Raw genomic sequence first — 17,708 nt, 5'->3', positions numbered from 1 at the left:
TCAGTGAGATGGAAATCGGCACATTTCCCTCTATCATATTTATTTCTCATTCATTTATATTCCTCCTATCATATTTATTTTTGGTATCATTGATGCGAATAGAATTTTGGTCATCTAATGATTCTCATGTCCATTGCAGCTTATCCACGTTGAATTTGAGAGGTAGTTTTGAAGAAAATTTTTCATTACCCACAGACACGTCAAATTTCTAAAAAGCGCTCTACATTGAAAAGAGGAGAGGGGGAGATTGTATGAAATTATTAGATTCCCAATGTTGTATATTGCAGTTAAATGCTCCTGCTTGGTTTCAAATACTGTTTTTTGGTAGTCCTGGTCAATCTCGGAGCAGAAACTTCGGATGGTACACACAACGGGGGGATGCCAGATTCCATACAAATGTGTATAGAAACCTTACCTTACGGATTTATATTAATCGAGAAATATGAATGCTATGTTCTAGTTGTCTTTGAACGGATTAAATTGGCTATTTGAGAATCAATATAGGCCAAACTCGAAGTGTCCGGAAATTCGAAGCAAAATTGTCCGGTATTTGAAGCATCCCTCATACTGTGTCCGGATTTCGAAGCAAGCGATGTTCAATGTTTTCGATAATATTAGCTATTTTGTGCATACAAAATGTAATTCTCAGTACACTACAGCAAATTTGATAAATTAATCTTGACAGGGTGTGTTATCACTAAGTGTCAAATACTTAATTCCGTTTGAAATATTGAACTGAAAATTCGGCAGTACTTAGGTGTCCGGACTTCGAGTCAAAACGGTAATTATTTTATTTATTTTATTTGAATTATATCTTTCATTATGTGTCACAACATACATTTCATTCCACTGGATATAATCTTCATAACAGATTTGCATATAATGTATTTAGCGTGTTCATATATTATATTTGGCAACGCCATGGATAGTATAAGTTTTGCCTAATGGCAAAAATGTATAAGGCTAAACTTATAACTTCGATTAGACTTGTAATTGAGAAAAAAAACAGCATGGCGTTCCAAGTTGGAGGATTTGGATCCGGTTTTTTTTAATCGAAGTGATTGAGCGGAGTGAGTGAACGTTTTAAATTTCGAAGGATAGAAAATATTTTCCCGTTCCACCAACTGTTAAGGTAACATAAAGACTAAAGATATTTGTACATAATTCGATAATATATGAACATTTCAGTAATTTATAGAGAAAGATGGTGGTGCGCCAGCAATAAGCATAAACTGGCCGAGAGAAAAAAAGGTACGTAACATAAAACATATTGTTGATAAAGAATTTATTCATGTATTCAATTCAATTGCATTTTTCATGTTCCAGTAATTCGAGAATCCTGAGCTAATCCGTTGGTATTTAGCACGCCTGGAAAACGACATAATGCCCGTGCACGACAAAACCCGCATCTACATAATGTTCATGTCAACCTGCAGCTTATGTTAAATAAATTGGGATAAAACAATAAGAATAACTTTCGAATAAAGAAAATATGTTTATGTTACAAATGCAAGTGTTTAAAAAATTCTAAAATGAAAGTGACCCAAAAAGAAAGAAAACAACGGGATTATAACCTGGCATAAAATTGATTGATGAATTTAATAATATTGTTATCGATTTTTAAATGACGATCATAAATTTAGCTTATATAAGTAATTTGTCGACCCTAATCATACATATGCACATCTGACATGAAATGTATAAGTTTCATGTTATGATTATCTTATACAGTGTTGCATAGTTTTTATTCCAATTGGATATAGGTTACATTATGAAATCGCAATGGCAAAAATGTATGTGTTTCGCTGAATACATTCATTAAGAAGATTTCTTTTCGTGCACGTGTATTGTGCGCATGCATGAATTATAATACAACTCAGGAACCGCGTGGAGGTTTTTTTAATCTTAAAATTAAATAACCAACTATGGAGGTGATTAATGTATATAAAATTTGGAGAGTTGTTACATTGACAAGATGCAACATCTTAAAATTAAAAGTATAAGTAGCCAAATATCTTGAAACATCTTAAACATAACTTCCACACTAAGTTATGTCTTACTTATTTTTTATGTCTTTACGTTAGGCTTCAACTTGAAATGAAATCTAAACAAATGTAATTAGAATTATGTTTAACTAAGAAAATAAATAATATAACTTAAAAACAAAAATACCTATTATGATTAACCGAGAAAGAAAACTAAATACGAAAGAAAACTCAATGAAACAAATGCCATGTACGTCGCACTATTTCACGTAGCTTTATTGTACATCGCCTCGATTACGTCGCGTAATTTTTACATCGAAAAAAATCACATCGGTTCCGTCTACTACACAGCAAGCTTTCGAGTACATCAAAAGAGTGTAATATCACAGCTCTGACGGAATAGCCTATGTGCATCTGTTTGGAGTGTAATATTCAACAACTGTTTTTGCTGTGTTGTTTTTGAAACGACTATGAAATTTCAGTTAAATTAACCATGATTACAGAGAAAATTCACCACTGATTCAGTTCAGGTAACAACATTTGCAAGGACCACAGTTGATTTTTACTGCGCGCATGGTAAAATCAAACGGGTTTGTTATCTGCTGAAAAGATTGTATGTCATACCCCAGAAACCCATTGCCCAGAAAGTGATTCCCCAAAAATTAATTCCCCTGAATGCACTACTCCCCAGAAAACCATTCCCCAGAATACCACAATCCCCAGAAAGACATTTCCCAGAATGATCCTATCCCCCGAAAGACATTTTCCAGAATGCCTCCATCCCCCGAAAGACATTCCCCAGTGTCCTAATCCCCATAATACCTTTTCCTGGCAAATGCATACTTTTGAAGAAGTAGTTATCTACTCGTTTGCCTTTTTCCGGGCAAACGCATACTTTTAAAGAAGGAGTCATCTGCTCTTTTGCATTATCCCGGCCAAAAGCGTACTTTAAAAAAATCCCTTTACCTTTTCCGGCCAAATGCATACTTTTGAAGAAGTAGTTATCTACTCGTTTGCCTTTTTCCGGGCAAACGCATACTTTTGAAGAAGGAGTCATCTACTCTTTTGTCTTATTCCAGGTAAATACATACTTCTAAAAATGGAAATCATATATTCTTACGACCCATGCCGACGATTATGCCAAATGGTCATTATGCCAAACGGCTTTATACCAAACGGCATTATGCCATATGGGCTTCCCCCAATATGAACAACGAGTATAATGGATTATATGCTCCTTCGTATTATATGTGAGCCCTAACAAACATATCAAATGGGCTCCATTCTGGGCAAATGCGTGCTTTAAAATAAGGCGGCATATGTCGTTTTGCCTCATTCCGGATAAAAGGGAAGATTTCGAACGTTACTAGCGCCTTTATCTTTCGATGGATTTTTAAGATTTATACATCAATCGACTCCGACACTCTCCAGCAATTTTCCAACTTCATTGAAACACAAGATTGTTAACGATAAGCTATTGAAAATTTCCTCTTTTGTCAAGCCAATAAAAATTTCATATATAATCAATCTCGTGCATTTCTAACACGGACATCAGAATGCACTGCCACGTGCCATCGGATCCACCGCAAGATTTCATTTGTGCATAAAAGAAGCAGTGCCTTCCGTGTGCGAGTCATTACAGTTTGTGACAGCAGCGCGTACTGACGTGCTTTATGCTCGCGCATTTTTTCTCGCACCTACACAGCATGCAGTCGCCAGTAGGAGAGCTCCCGGTGGGTCTGCGAGTGTGCGTGAAAGAAGAGGGCGCATTTTTTGCCATTCTATGCATGATGATTGTCGGATGCAGTGGTTACGATCGATGCAATCGCCCATCGCATCGCTCGGAGCTCACGGCTAGACACCGATGATGGCGGTGGTGGATGAAGAATAATAAAAATAACCCAGGGAAAGTGATTGGTTTAATAATCCACATCATTCCGGGATGGGAATGAGTCATGGCATATGACTGATCATATGTTAAGTTGTGGTTGGTACTAAACGACAAGTACATTAAAACAGAATTATACCATAACAGTTCTGATTCCTTAGCAAAACAAAAAAATCAACTGAATACAGAAATTTGATTAAAAATAATTATTTTCATTCATTCGCAGAAGGCATTGACAATTAAATGATACACATTCAGCAATGATGTTGGTATCCATTTTTAATTAGGAAAATTTGCCGTATGTTTAAAAATAGTCCGCAAAAAATAATTTCCAGAGAATATTTTTAATAAACATTATTTTATACTTTGGTTCTCATTTTCTGAGAAGTTATATTATTAAACTGGACTCAGAGTTTGGAACTGAAACATTAATAGTAGTTTGTACAACTAGTTGCATAAAGATAATTTTTTCAGCACGAGTTGTACGTTTATCCAACGAGGCTTGCCTTGCATAGCTTAACAAGCCTTGAAGCGATAGATAAACTTTAATTTGGAAAATTCAAACTATTTAATTTATTACTATTACTATTACTATTACTATTACTATATATTATTTATTATATTTAAATTATTACGCGACGCTATTGGAACTATTTGAACACTTACCTAAGTCCTAAGCTAATTTAGTAAAATGTAGTCATGTACCTCCTTAGCCGTGCGGTAAGACGCGCAGCTACAAAGCAAGACCATGCTGGCCTTAGAAATCTCGCAGTTAATAACTATGGAAGTGCATAACGAACACTAAGCTGCGAGGCGGCTCTGTCCCAGTGTGGGGATGTAATCCCAATAAGAAGAAGAAGAAGAAGTCATGTACTACTGCTCTGATGTTGGTTTTTCATTATAGCACCCAAATGAGTGCTATAATGGATTTTATGCAACTCATTTGAGTTGCATAATGGTCATTAAAGCACCTATTTCGTTGGTATGGAAAAGTAGGCCGTTTTATCACTCAAAGACGAACTGTAAACCAGGTACTATGATCGGAAATTGCAAAAATAATTTCTAGAATCTATAAATTCCTCACATTTGCTTGAGTTTATAAGGGTTTAATAGTTAGAAATAAAGCGATTCTAATTATGTATTTAAATGTTGGTTTTATTTCTAGAAGTTTTGAAAAAACAAATCGCTAATTCTAGATTGCTTTGAAAATAGGTCGTATGTGCAAATGAGAGGCTTTCTTTGTTCACACTCTCTTTTACTAATAGATGGGCAAGTTTCGCATTTTTTGCTACATTTTCACTTCAGAACGGAAGACAAAGTTATTGTCTTTAGATATCTGCCAAAAAATCCAACATTAATTTGTGTATAGCTTTGTAATAATCGAAAGAGAATGTAACCGAAGAGAGGCTCTCTTTTGCACATACGACCTATTCTCAAAGCACTCTAGAATTATTCTACATAGTATGAATGTTGTCGTTTCCAATACCTATCCAGTATTTTGCGCTCGATAATGGCGGCGTGAGTTACTCTCGATTTGACATTCAAGAGGTAGAAAACATTGGAACTCATCTAGTCTGCCTTGATAAATTTTTTGTGTATTTATAAACAAATGTCATTTTACGTAAATGGTGTTTAAATCGGTGCCTAATAAAGTCTCTTTAAAAAAAATCTCATCAATAATTCTATTGACTTCTCCAAATAAATGAAAGTGTGCGTGACTTTACTGTATTCCTGTCAATGTGTGCTGTCTTCCTCCAAAAGTATTCGTGATATTTTTGCCGCAACAAGATTACCACCCACTTTTATTTTATATATCCTATACAGTGGCGTTGGTGTGCGAAAAACTGCGCTTGGAGAACTCAATATGTATTCCAGGATTACTGAAGCTTAACCGATGAAGGCAACGATATTCAATTACAGACATATAACTCAAAATAATCCATATTTCAGAAGCTACAACTATTTACGTACGCGTACTTCATAACATAGTTACATTACTTCCTAGATACTATGTTCTGAAAATCAAGAAATTTGGTTGTTGTACAACTGTGTAATAGGTGTTGCCGAAATATAGCAATCAGAAAACATGGAATGCCAGAATCACCAATGTCATGTTCAGTATAATAATCAGTTTATTAGCAAGAAAAACCCGACGCAATCGGCCAACAATATAATGAAAGACGTTTAAATACAAGAATGAATATAATGCAAAAGCGCTGCCCAAATCCAGTAGCAAATGTCGTTTCCTACAGCCAACTAGGGCCAAGTGCCCAAAAGTGGACACTCAACCAATAGTGGACCCTCAAGCCATATTTTCATTATTACAGCACATTGGAAACATTTTACTATGAAATTCCACCGTGAGAACCTACCTTACATTCCAACGATTTGATTACATGCATTGAAAATGCTATGAAAAGTAAAATTAGATGATTTTTTACAATTCTATAAAAAATAAACACGAGAGTGTCCAATATAGGAATATTTGGGGGGTCCATAATAGGAAAGAAGAACGTCCCGAAACGAAACATGAAAATCAAATGAAGTGACGACTATAGGGAAGCAATTACTATACTATAGGGCGAATTCAGTCCGACTTTAAAATGTTAATTTCGAAGAATAACGTCGAGTATTTGAGTGTTTTATGTATGTATCGTGAAGAGGAGATGCAGAGCTTGATATTAGATATCACGCAAAATTAATATTTTGAAAATTTCCACTCATTATGCCCGTAAGAGCAAAATTTCGCTACTAGGGGGTCCACTGTTGGGCATTTTACCCTAGTCAAAACATGAATATTCATCTTCATATTGCATGCCAACCCAACGTATCCTAAAAATACTGGAGAGGGCCAGGATAATGTCAGACCTCCACATATCAGAATCTTCATAAACTTCTGCGGGGGTAGACTATTCGACTCGATCGATCATATCGTCTCCAACAATGACGCGCATTTGTCTGCTATAATGTAGTGCCATACAATCCCACCGATTTCTTTATGTGGATCATTTTTGAAGTTTTGAGATTTATTAAGTATTATGTCCACTCAGGAGCATCAATCAGCAGCTTTCACAGTCCGCTGTAATATGACGCCACACATTTTTTTCGTTGATATAGCTTAATATGTTGTAATTTTGAACCCACCTAAAAACAGAATTATAAATTTTATGTTATTGGAAGAATATAATTAAGGAAATAAGAAAATAGTAATCAAGGAAAACATTTGACGTTTGTTTGTTTTCAAGAATTCTTATGAGTGCCAGTATTCTTTAATGAATCAAAGCCTACGTTGATTAAAATATGTAAATATTTTCTACCTCTTGGATGTCAAATCAAGGGTAACTCACGCCGCCATTATCGAGCGCAAAATACTGGATACCATTCAAACCTCATTAATTCAAAAGTTAAATGTAAATACGTTACGATTATTCAAGTCCTACGTCTATTCGCGGTTATGTTTAAAACATAACCCATTACTTTTTTTTGCATAGATCTAGTATTTTTAATTTATAGAAATGACAGCGAAAAACATAGTTTCTTAGACTGATACCTTTTTCTGGGGAACGGGTCATTCTGGGTTTTTGGTTTCTGGGGAATGGGTCATTCGGGTTTTTTTTTTCTGGGGAATGGGTTATTCTGGGGATTTATTTTCGGGGAAATTGTGCATTCTGGGGAATATCATTCTGGAGAATTGGTAGTTCTGGGAAATGGAATTCTGGGAAATACCATTCTGGGGAACTGATTCTGGGGATTGGTATTCTGGGCATTGACATACAACACGGTGTCTCTATGGGAAAACATTATTTTTCAAAAATCAGTATCTCTGAAACACCCACCACGTGAAAGCATACGCTCTCCTCTTTCATATAGTGGGTAAACTAAAATGTTCTATCGGGGGATCTAGAACAATTTTTATTTTTTTCACTATTTTTGGTGCAAATTCCATAGAAATCTCAAATGATAGCCGATTAAACCCCCCCAAAAATGTATGGAAAAATGACCTCCGATAGAACATTTTAAAAATGCACTTACGTGAAAGAGGAAATCCTAAACTTTCGTGTAGTGAGTGTTTTGAAGGTACTGATTTTTTGAAAATAAGTCTCTTCGGACAAATACACCGTGACAACCGCTGAAAATTGTCGGTGCATATTCTTAAAATAACCCTCGGAATGGTAGTTTCCACTGCAACATTTTTTTCTGTGTAGAGGAATCAGGGGCATAACGATCACCCTCGGAATAATCAGTGAAAATTTAAATTTTCCTGGCTTGAAAATATTCTTCGTTTTGAACAGTGCAACATTTTGGACACCCTCAATTTAGTCTGTTCTGCCGAATTCTATTATTATTTATTTCTCAGACTATAAGGGCGGAGTGGCATGTGCAGTAAATAAATAACAGTCTTCTCCACTCAACTCGGTCGCTGTCGCTAGCGAGGATAGGGCGCTAAATCCATACGATTTGACAGTTCTGTACCCAACATGTTTCGGACTGTAGAACAAAGGGAACAGAAGCGACAATCTTTACCTTGTAAAGGCAGCCTCACACCTCGGGTCTCGCCGACATTTCTCACCAAAACGAACGCACGGTTCGTGGTTGCAAACAAAAGATATTTTAGTTACTAGATAAAGATTGTCGCTGTCGTCGCTGTCCGGAACATCTTTTGCTGGCGAGGATAGGGGAGCTAAATGTCAAAGAAGGAAAATCCATACGATTTGACAGGTATGTACCACACATGTTTCGGACAGCAGAACAAAGGGAACAGTAGCGACAATCTTTATCTAGTAACTAAAATATCTTTTTTGCAAACAATCTCATTTGATTTTGTCGTGACAGCTGCTCGTGGTTGCAAACCAATGAAAATAGTATTTCTCGGGTACTTATTCAAAAGGACGTATGTGATTTTGTAAACAAAGATTCAAACGTCGATTTGTCCAATCTGATGACACTCCCACGCAAACCAACACCACCAACAGGTAGCCGAAGGTATACGCTCGCAGAAAGCCTAATGGGGGAATATTCCGCGAACCAAATTGCCGAGGTGTGAGTGTGAGGCTGAGTCTGCCGAAAATCTCAACATCTTGCTCGAGGAACAGTTTGGTTTCCGACGCGGTGGGTCATCTGTAATAACTGACTCGAGTTACCAACTTCCTCAGACGGAACAAGGTCGGCAAGGACATTCCGGGTCTCAATCAGCGGAGCGAGTTCCAATGCGCACAACATCGTCGCATAGGCGTCCCCCGCCCGGGGCAGTATCCTTGGGCCCCTGCTTTTCAATCTGTTCACCTCCGACATGCCAGAACCTCCAGAAAGCGGCATTCTGTCTCTGTTCGCAGATGACACCTCCATCGTCTACAACGGTAGAGTGATCAGAGCGCTAGTGGTAAAACTCCAACGAGACCTGGATGCCCTGACAGAGTACGTCACCAGCTGGAAGATCTGTATCAACCCCTACTCTAAATCCCCTAAACATTTTACAGTCCCGCCTGGGGACTGTAAAATCATCCTCAATGGCACGACTGTAGAATGGGCCAATGAGACCGACTACCTTGGCGTGACCCTCGCCTCGACAGCAAGCTTATTTTCAGGCAACAGGTTGACAAGACGGTGACAAAGTGTAACGCTTTGTTAAAACTATTGTACCCTGTCGTATCCAAACTTCGATGTTGCCGAACACTGAACAGCTTTGTTTTTTTTTGTTCTTCTCTGGCACATGCAAGATGCAAATCATTGAATATACTGCGCATTGTCGACTCGAGTTGATTATGTATTTACATTATTTATCATATAAGTCCATGGAATAATACATGGGCAAAGTTAAAATTGAAAATCATTTAATATTGAAATTCAATATGAATGTTATTTTGCATTCACATTCGTGTTAATTTCCAATTGTTGATTTCCAATATCTGCTCACTACAATCAACCGGCGGTCGTTATTGTCCCTGAAAAATAAGCCTGCTGTCTACAAGCAAATCATCCTCCCTGTGATCAAATACGGTATGCCGGTATGGGAGAGCTGCGCTAAGACCCACCACCTCAAACTTCAACGGGTCCAAAACAAATTCCTGAGAAAAAATTAAAATATTTTTCTGAAAATTCCTGAAGATGATCCCCAACACCTCTCCCAGGACAAGAACATCCGAGGTCCACAGTCTGGCCGGGATAAAAACCTTACATGAACGCTTTGGTGAGTGTTAAGAAAAGTTTAGGGTTCGTTGCCTGTACTCGGACCAAGAAGCGCTTAGGGCGCTAGAACCAATCTAGGCTATCAAATTTTTATTGTAAATATTAGTGTACATAGTAGTTAAGTTAAATATCAAATTTTAAAAACACACTAGCGCCTCCTAAAGGCCGTCATGATACATTATATTTTAAAAATCGAGTAACAATATAAAAATAATTATAATAAATAATAATAGCAAATAAAAAAATTTAAAAAAATATAATAGCAATAATTAAAGCACAACTTGGTTAACCAGTTTGTCGTCTACTACAAATATGTGCCTGTCCCGGTTCTGGAAAATAGTTTCGTGAAGATCGCGAGATCAGAACGGATGTCCTCATTCGTGCCAATCGGCCCGATATTGTGGTCTACGACAAAAGGATGAAGCGGGTAACCCTCATCGACATTGCTGTACCGCTAGACCATAATGTGCAAACAACATTCTCCAACAAGATAACGAAGTACCACGACTTGGCGGAAGAGTTGAAGCAGATGTGGCACCTGGAGGACGTGCGTACAATTCCGGTTGTTATCTCATCAACCGGAATCGTCCCGAAATCCCTTCTGAGATCCTTAGGAGAGCTGGAACTATCTCATAACCTCCATACCATCCAAAAGACAGTGGTTCTTGGAACTTGCAGCATCGTAAGAAGATTCCTGAACCACAACAACTAATACATCCGGTGCAAACATTTATTATGGGATTTTAAGTCAACCGGCGAATGAGATCCACAAAGCCTAATCCTCTTTGGCATTCAGATTGCCCGGGGTAGGTGAAAATTCCCAGCACGATTGCTGAGGAAGTGCCAAAACTCTATAATAATAATAATAATAATAATTGAAGTTGGAGGGCTAAGCCGGCCGATCACTGTACATGTTTTCCGTTTCTTGATTAGGGGATTTCCATGTGGCCTTGTGGATATTCTTGCGGGGGAAGAAAGTGTTTCGGACTATCATTCCGCGGGAGGCTGCAAAGTTTATGCACCGTTGGCCGTAGTCGTTCAATGCGGTATGCAGACTATCCGGCCCGATGACCGGTCTATACATTTCCTCCCTTCCTATCTGTTCAGGTCGCCAATGACGATTTTGACGACCCGCAGTGGGCATCCATCGTGTGTCTGCTCCGTATGTCTGCTCCAGCTGTTCATAGAACCCTTCTTTCTCTTCGTCGGGACTCTCTACGTCTGTCGCGTATGTCTGCTCCAGCTGTGCATAGAACCCTTCTTTCTGGTCGACGGGACTCTCTTCGTGTGGGCAGTGCACGTTGATGCTATAGTTGAAGGAACGGCCTTTTATCCTCAGTTTGCACATCCTTGCGTTGATTGGCTGCCACCCAATCACGCGTTGGCGCATCTTGCCCAGCACTATGAAGCCGGTTCCCAGCTCGTTGGTGGTGCCACAGCTTTGTTAGAAGATAGCCGCTCGATGCCCGCTTTTCCACACTTTCTGTCCTGTCCAGCAGATTTCCTGCAGCGCTACGACGTCGAAGTAGCGGGGATGCAAGTCACATAGAAGTTTAACAGAGCCCACTGTCAAAACCCACAACTCGCAGATAGCCTGGGGAGGGATTGTCAAGTCCTTGGACATAGTCCCTGATGCCCTGCCACCGCTAGGTGGATTATTCTGGGTTTTTATGTTGCATAGCCGGTCCTACCCTAGCATTTCGCCTTTTAGCAAGGTCGTATCTAACAACAAATGAACGAGATAAAAAAAACCTTCAATAAAATGCGCTAAAAGAAACCACGTCCGTACGCGCTACTGTCGCAGACTTGAATGCGATTGCGACCTGTTAAAATATCTTCCAATGTATATAACCTTATAGTAATCTAGTAAACAATCCGGCCCTCGGTTCCATTTTTGTGTGGCCCGCGGCATGTTAGAAAAATAACCTCATAATTGGCCCGCCAGCTTTTCTACCTGTCTCCAGAAGTTTTGTTTTATTATTCGTTATTCAATATGTAAGTTTTAAATTAAAGCTCGCGCTGCAAAACAATTAATTTTATTTGGAAACGAAAAAGAGTATTTTACACACTGTTTCTCTTCGTGAGTCGCCCATAACCTCTTGTGATTAGTAATGCGTTTCCTACCTGGGCCCTTTCAAATATCATTTCATAGAATGATTCAGATTTTATTCCTTTAATACAGCAAAACTTTCCGATCAAATTAAGCAAACGGCTTTTCTTTTTTCAACGTGAACATAAGCTACTTTGACCCAGGGATGTTAACGATCATTCAGTAATTTGCGTTCGATCATTTAGTAATTTGTCAATAACACATTCCAGAAGCTGAATTTCAAAATAGGGGAACAGACGGCTTTGGCAGGTTTTGTTCCATTATTGGCAGGGGTGTTTTTGTCGACCGAATTTTATGAAATTTGGCCACAATATTCTTTGATATGCAAAGAATGCTTGGGCCAAATTTGAGCATAATCAGTCATAAAAAACCCCCTGCCAATAATAGAACAAAACCTACCAAAGCCGTCATTACCCCTATGTTGTATGGTGGACTTCTAGTGCGAAGGTTTTTCTACAACTCTGCCTAATGGTTCGTTGTTTGAATTCCACTAGTAAAGGAGTTATAGCTATAGTTTTAGTAACTTAGACTAAATGATAACAAAATTCCAATCATTTAGTTTAAGTTACTGCAACTAGCACTCTAACTCCGTTATTAGTTGGATTCTAAAAACGAACCATTAGACAAAGTTGTAGAAAAACCTTCGCACTAGAAGTCCACCATACAACATGAAATTCAGCTTCTGTAATGTGTTATTGACAAACTACTAAATGATCGAACGCAAATTACTGAATGATTGTTAACATCCCTGGGTCAAAGTAGCTTATGTTCACGTTGAAAAAAGAAAAGCCGTTTGCTTAATTTGATCGGAAAGTTTTGCTGTATTAAAGGAATAAAATCTGAATCATTCTATGAAATGATATTTGAAAGGGCCCAGGTAGGAAACGCATTACTAATCACAAGAGGTTATGGGCGACTCACGAAGAGAAACAGTTCACGGAATAGTTCCGTTTTCCGGGATTGGGTATGAAAATTAGAAATTTCGGATGGAGCGTTATTTAAAATCCGTTGAGCTGTTAGATGCGATAATCCAGGATGCACCAGCAGCTGCGGAAGACCAAACAAAATTTGAAAAATGGACAATAAGGCTGCGAACGTAATTATTTCCTTCATTCACGACGACCTCCTGGATCTGATACGCGAGAAGACTACAGCAAAGGAAATTTGGACCGTTTTGGAAAACGTTTATGCGAAGAAGTCGGTGTCGTCTCAAACATTTGTTCGGAAGCAACTCGCAAGGCTCAAGATGGCAGAAGGATCGTTGATCAAGGATCATTTGAAGGTGTTCGACGAGCCGGTGAGACAACTCAAGTCAGCTGGCGCAAAGTTGGAGGAAGGATGTTGAGCTCGGCCCCGACATGGCGCAGTCGGGGCCGAGCGAATATCCTTAGGACATCCGTCGAATATCTGCATTATCATGGGCTGTGTGCTCACAAGTATGCTCTGACAGAACGAGTAGCTCTAGTGATACATAGAAGATGTACACAATATTCGAATCAGTATCGTCTCGTTCTTTGATTCGTTCTGTCAATCGAGTTCATATTCGTGTGCTAATGGGCTCCTACTAGTCGAACGCCGATTGCTTCGATTTATAAATTCAAATCTCATTCAAATAACTCATGCTTTCATTTCGTATCTCCGATTATTATTTTAACACAATCCGCTACTACCACAATGGTGTCGCAGTTATTTGTAACATTGCCTGAATCCCATGACCCACTTGTAACGGCGTTGGAGAACCTAGGAGAAAAGCAGTTAACTCTGGATGTTGTACGCGAACGATTGATGGCTGAAGAACTGAAAAAGTCCGATAGAATGGTGGATACGGGTAAAGAGAAACCTGCAGCCTTCGCTGGATTTAAGCAGAAGCCACGGAAGTTCAACGGAAAATGCAACAGGTGCCAGAAGAAGGGCCATATGGCGAAAGATTGTCGTGTCAAGTTGCAAGCGGAAGCTAACGTAATTACGAATAACAAGGCTGTTGCATTCATGGTTGGAGTAAATGGAGCTGAGGATACCCGACGTAGTATGGTGACATTCAAGCTAGATTCCGGGGCGAGTCATCATCTTGCAAACGAAAAGAAAGTGTTCAAGTCATTAAAGAAGTTAGATGAACCTGTCGTAATCGGTGTGGCGAAGAATGACCAGTCAATGACCGCATGGTATAAAGGTACTATTTGTGGAGTTAATCGTAAAGGTGTGAAAATGATCATTTACGACGTGCTGTTTGTACCGAATCTTCGAGCTAATTTGTTATCAGTCAAGCGGATGACCAAGGCCGGTGTGATGGTAAATTTTGGACCTAAAGTAGGAGAAATTAAGCATGAAAACTCGGTGATCGCAAGATGTCCGCTTAGAGGTGATTCCTACGAACTCGATGTGTTCTACTCGGTTGACGGATTTGCAAACTTGTGTGCTGTGCAAGACATCAATCTTTGGCATCGTCGGTTAGGCCACATTGGAAGTGGTAATTTAGAAGCGCTGGTGAAATTCGATATGGTTATAGGCATTTCAATGCTGAATGGTAAACTGGAAATGTGTGATGCTTGTGTTTTTGGGAAGCAATGCCGTGAACCGTTTTATGGCACCCGACCTCGCACTTTTCGTCCGCTAGAAAGAATCCATTCGGATGTTTGCGGTCCAATCACTCCTGTAGCCATGGATGGATCGCGATATTTTGTGTCATTTGTAGACGATTTTACGCATTTTGCAGTTGTTTACCTAGTCAAGGCAAAGTCTGAAGTCTTTGAGAAATTTCGTTGTTACGAGGCAATGGCAACTGCAGCAATGGGTCATGCTATTTCCAAACTCACCGTTGATCAAGGCCGTGAATATTGTTCTAATAATCAAAAACGATACTACGAAGAAAAAGGCATACAACTTGAAACTACAGCCGCTTATACACCTCAGCAGAATGGAGTAGCCGAAAGATTAAATAGGACCATAATTGAGAAAGTGCGTTCGATGTTGGTGGAATCAAGTGTTCCTAAATCTATGTGGGGCGAAGCGGTACTTGCTTCAGTTTACCTAATTAACAGAAGTCCAACACGTGCTATCGTTGACCGAAAATCCCCTGCCGAGCTTTGGATGAGTGAAAAACCGGATTTGACGAAGCTTCGAGTGTTTGGATGCAAAGCTTATGCATGGATACCGTCGCAACAAAGGAGAAAGCTTGATCCGAAGAGCAAAGTTGCAGTAATGGTCGGCTATGCACCAAATGGCTACCGACTATGGAACATTGAATCAAGGCAGCTGTTCATATCCAGGGATGTTAAATTCGATGAATTCTCTTTTCCGTACGCTGATAAGAAACAATCGAAGACTCCTTTAATTGTGGTTCCATACGATCTGAATTTAGAAATCAATGATCAAATCCAAAACGAAATTCCAACTGCACCAAGGCCCGAGCAAGAGGGGGAGAACGCTGATCATGCCGGCTCCGGTGCGATGCTTTTGACCGATGATGAATCCGAAAAGATGAATTCAACCCTGGACCTTCAATACCAGCAGCGCTCCCTTCGCAACAAGAACTTGGTTCAAACCTTGATATGGAAACCACGAGGCACAGCGAACGGGAGCGCAGATTCCCTGGTAAGTTTAAAGATTTCTTGACTGGACGTATATTTTCTGCCGTACAATATTCACCTACAGACATTGGAACAATATCCACGTATCCTATCGATGTTCCCGAATCGTATGATGAAATCTTCGGACGTCCGGATGAAACGTTTTGGCTTCTAGCTGTGAAGGAAAAATTGGAATCACTTAAGAAAAACAATGTTTGGAGTCTGGAAGAGTGTCCCAAAGGAATAAAGCCTATCAAAACCAAATGGATTTTTCGTATCAAGGAAAACGAAGACGGAAACCCTGTCCGCTACAAAGCCCGTCTCGTAGCCAAGGGGTTCCAACAAAAGGCTGGCTTGGACTATGGTGAAACCTACGCAAGACTGGCAACAATTCGGACCGTCCTATCAGTAGCTGTTCAACGGAAGATGTACATTCAACAACTGGATGTCAAGACTGCCTTCCTGTATGGCGATCTCGAAGAAGATGTTTATTTAGCAGTTCCAGATGGTGTAAAAGCAGAGTCAAACTTGGTGTGCAAGCTTAAAAAACCGCTTTATGGGTTGAAGCAAAGTCCCCGTTGCTGGAATAATAAGCTCAACGAAATACTGCTGGCAAATGGATTTCTACGATCGCAACATGATTATTGTCTATATACCAAGTCAAACAAGCAAGACAACATTTATATAATAATATATGTCGATGACGTGTTAATTTTCGGAGATGAACTCAAATTTGTATTGGAAGCTAAGAACCACACATCCTTATAGGGAGCTGCTGCTGGGGAGTATGATGTACACGATGCTATGTGTCAGACCGGATATCAGCTATGCTGTCGGATACCTTGGAAGATATCAACAGAATCCAGAAGATCCCCATTTTCAAGCTCTGAAAAGGATTGCTCGTTACCTGAAAGGCACGAAAAACATCAAGCTTGAATATACGAGTAACAGGACCTCAAAAGCTTTAATAGGATTTGCCGACGCGGACTGGGCATCTGATACTGTGGACAGGAAATCAGTAAGCGGGTACGTTTTTCAAGTTTTCGGAAATACGGTTTCTTGGGCCAGCAGGAAACAACAAACAGTGGCCTTATCTTCAAGCGAAGCGGAATATGGTGCTTTAAGTCTGGCTGTTTCTGAAGGCATCTGGCTGAAAGGAATTCTTACAGATTTGAAGATTATATCATCGAATGAACCATTCACAATATATGAAGATAACCACGGATGTATAGCTATGGCAAAGAACATTGAATGGAAAAGGGCTAAACACATTGATGTGAAGCACCACTTCCTGCGAGATCATGTTGTCAAAGGAAATATCAAAATTCAATCGGTTCCATCAAACAAACAATTAGCAGACGTTTTTACTAAAGCACTCGATAATAGCCGGTTTCAAGAACTTCGAAAATCGCTCGGGTTGACCGATTGAGAGGGGGTGTTGATATTGTAATCGGAGTCCAAGCTACCATTGGTTCTCTTCAACACTACCTTAGCAACCTATTGATTAAAACTAAATAGAAAATTCTGTTCATTCTATTTTGCACTCTCCACATGACTAGTCCAATAAATATTTTGTTCTCTGTTAAACCACTGTGCATTACTAATCACAAGAGATTCAAATGGACCTCTAATGCAACGACGAAAACAAAATATACAATAAATATTGCTTTAACGCAATTAAATTGTGTTTAGTTTTTCTAGAAAATAGAAAAAAAAATTGAAAATATTTAGAAAGCTATGTACATAATATTTTCTGGCCCGCCAGCAAGTGTGAATTCTAAAAATTGACCCGTGGCTTGAAAAGGTTGGGCAGGCCTGAGCTACATCATTGTAGATGTAGACCATGTTTTACCTAATCTAAATGTTCAAGAATGTTGTGAGAAATCCAAAAGATTATTTAACTTGACATGATTAAATATGTTGTAGAAAAATGTTTCATTTCATTATTTTACTTTTACCATCAAAGGATCCAA

This window comes from Armigeres subalbatus, chromosome 3, assembly GCF_024139115.2.
Source record: "Armigeres subalbatus isolate Guangzhou_Male chromosome 3, GZ_Asu_2, whole genome shotgun sequence".
Taxonomy (NCBI): Eukaryota; Metazoa; Arthropoda; class Insecta; order Diptera; family Culicidae; genus Armigeres; species Armigeres subalbatus.
Note: the sequence above shows the minus strand (reverse complement) of the source record.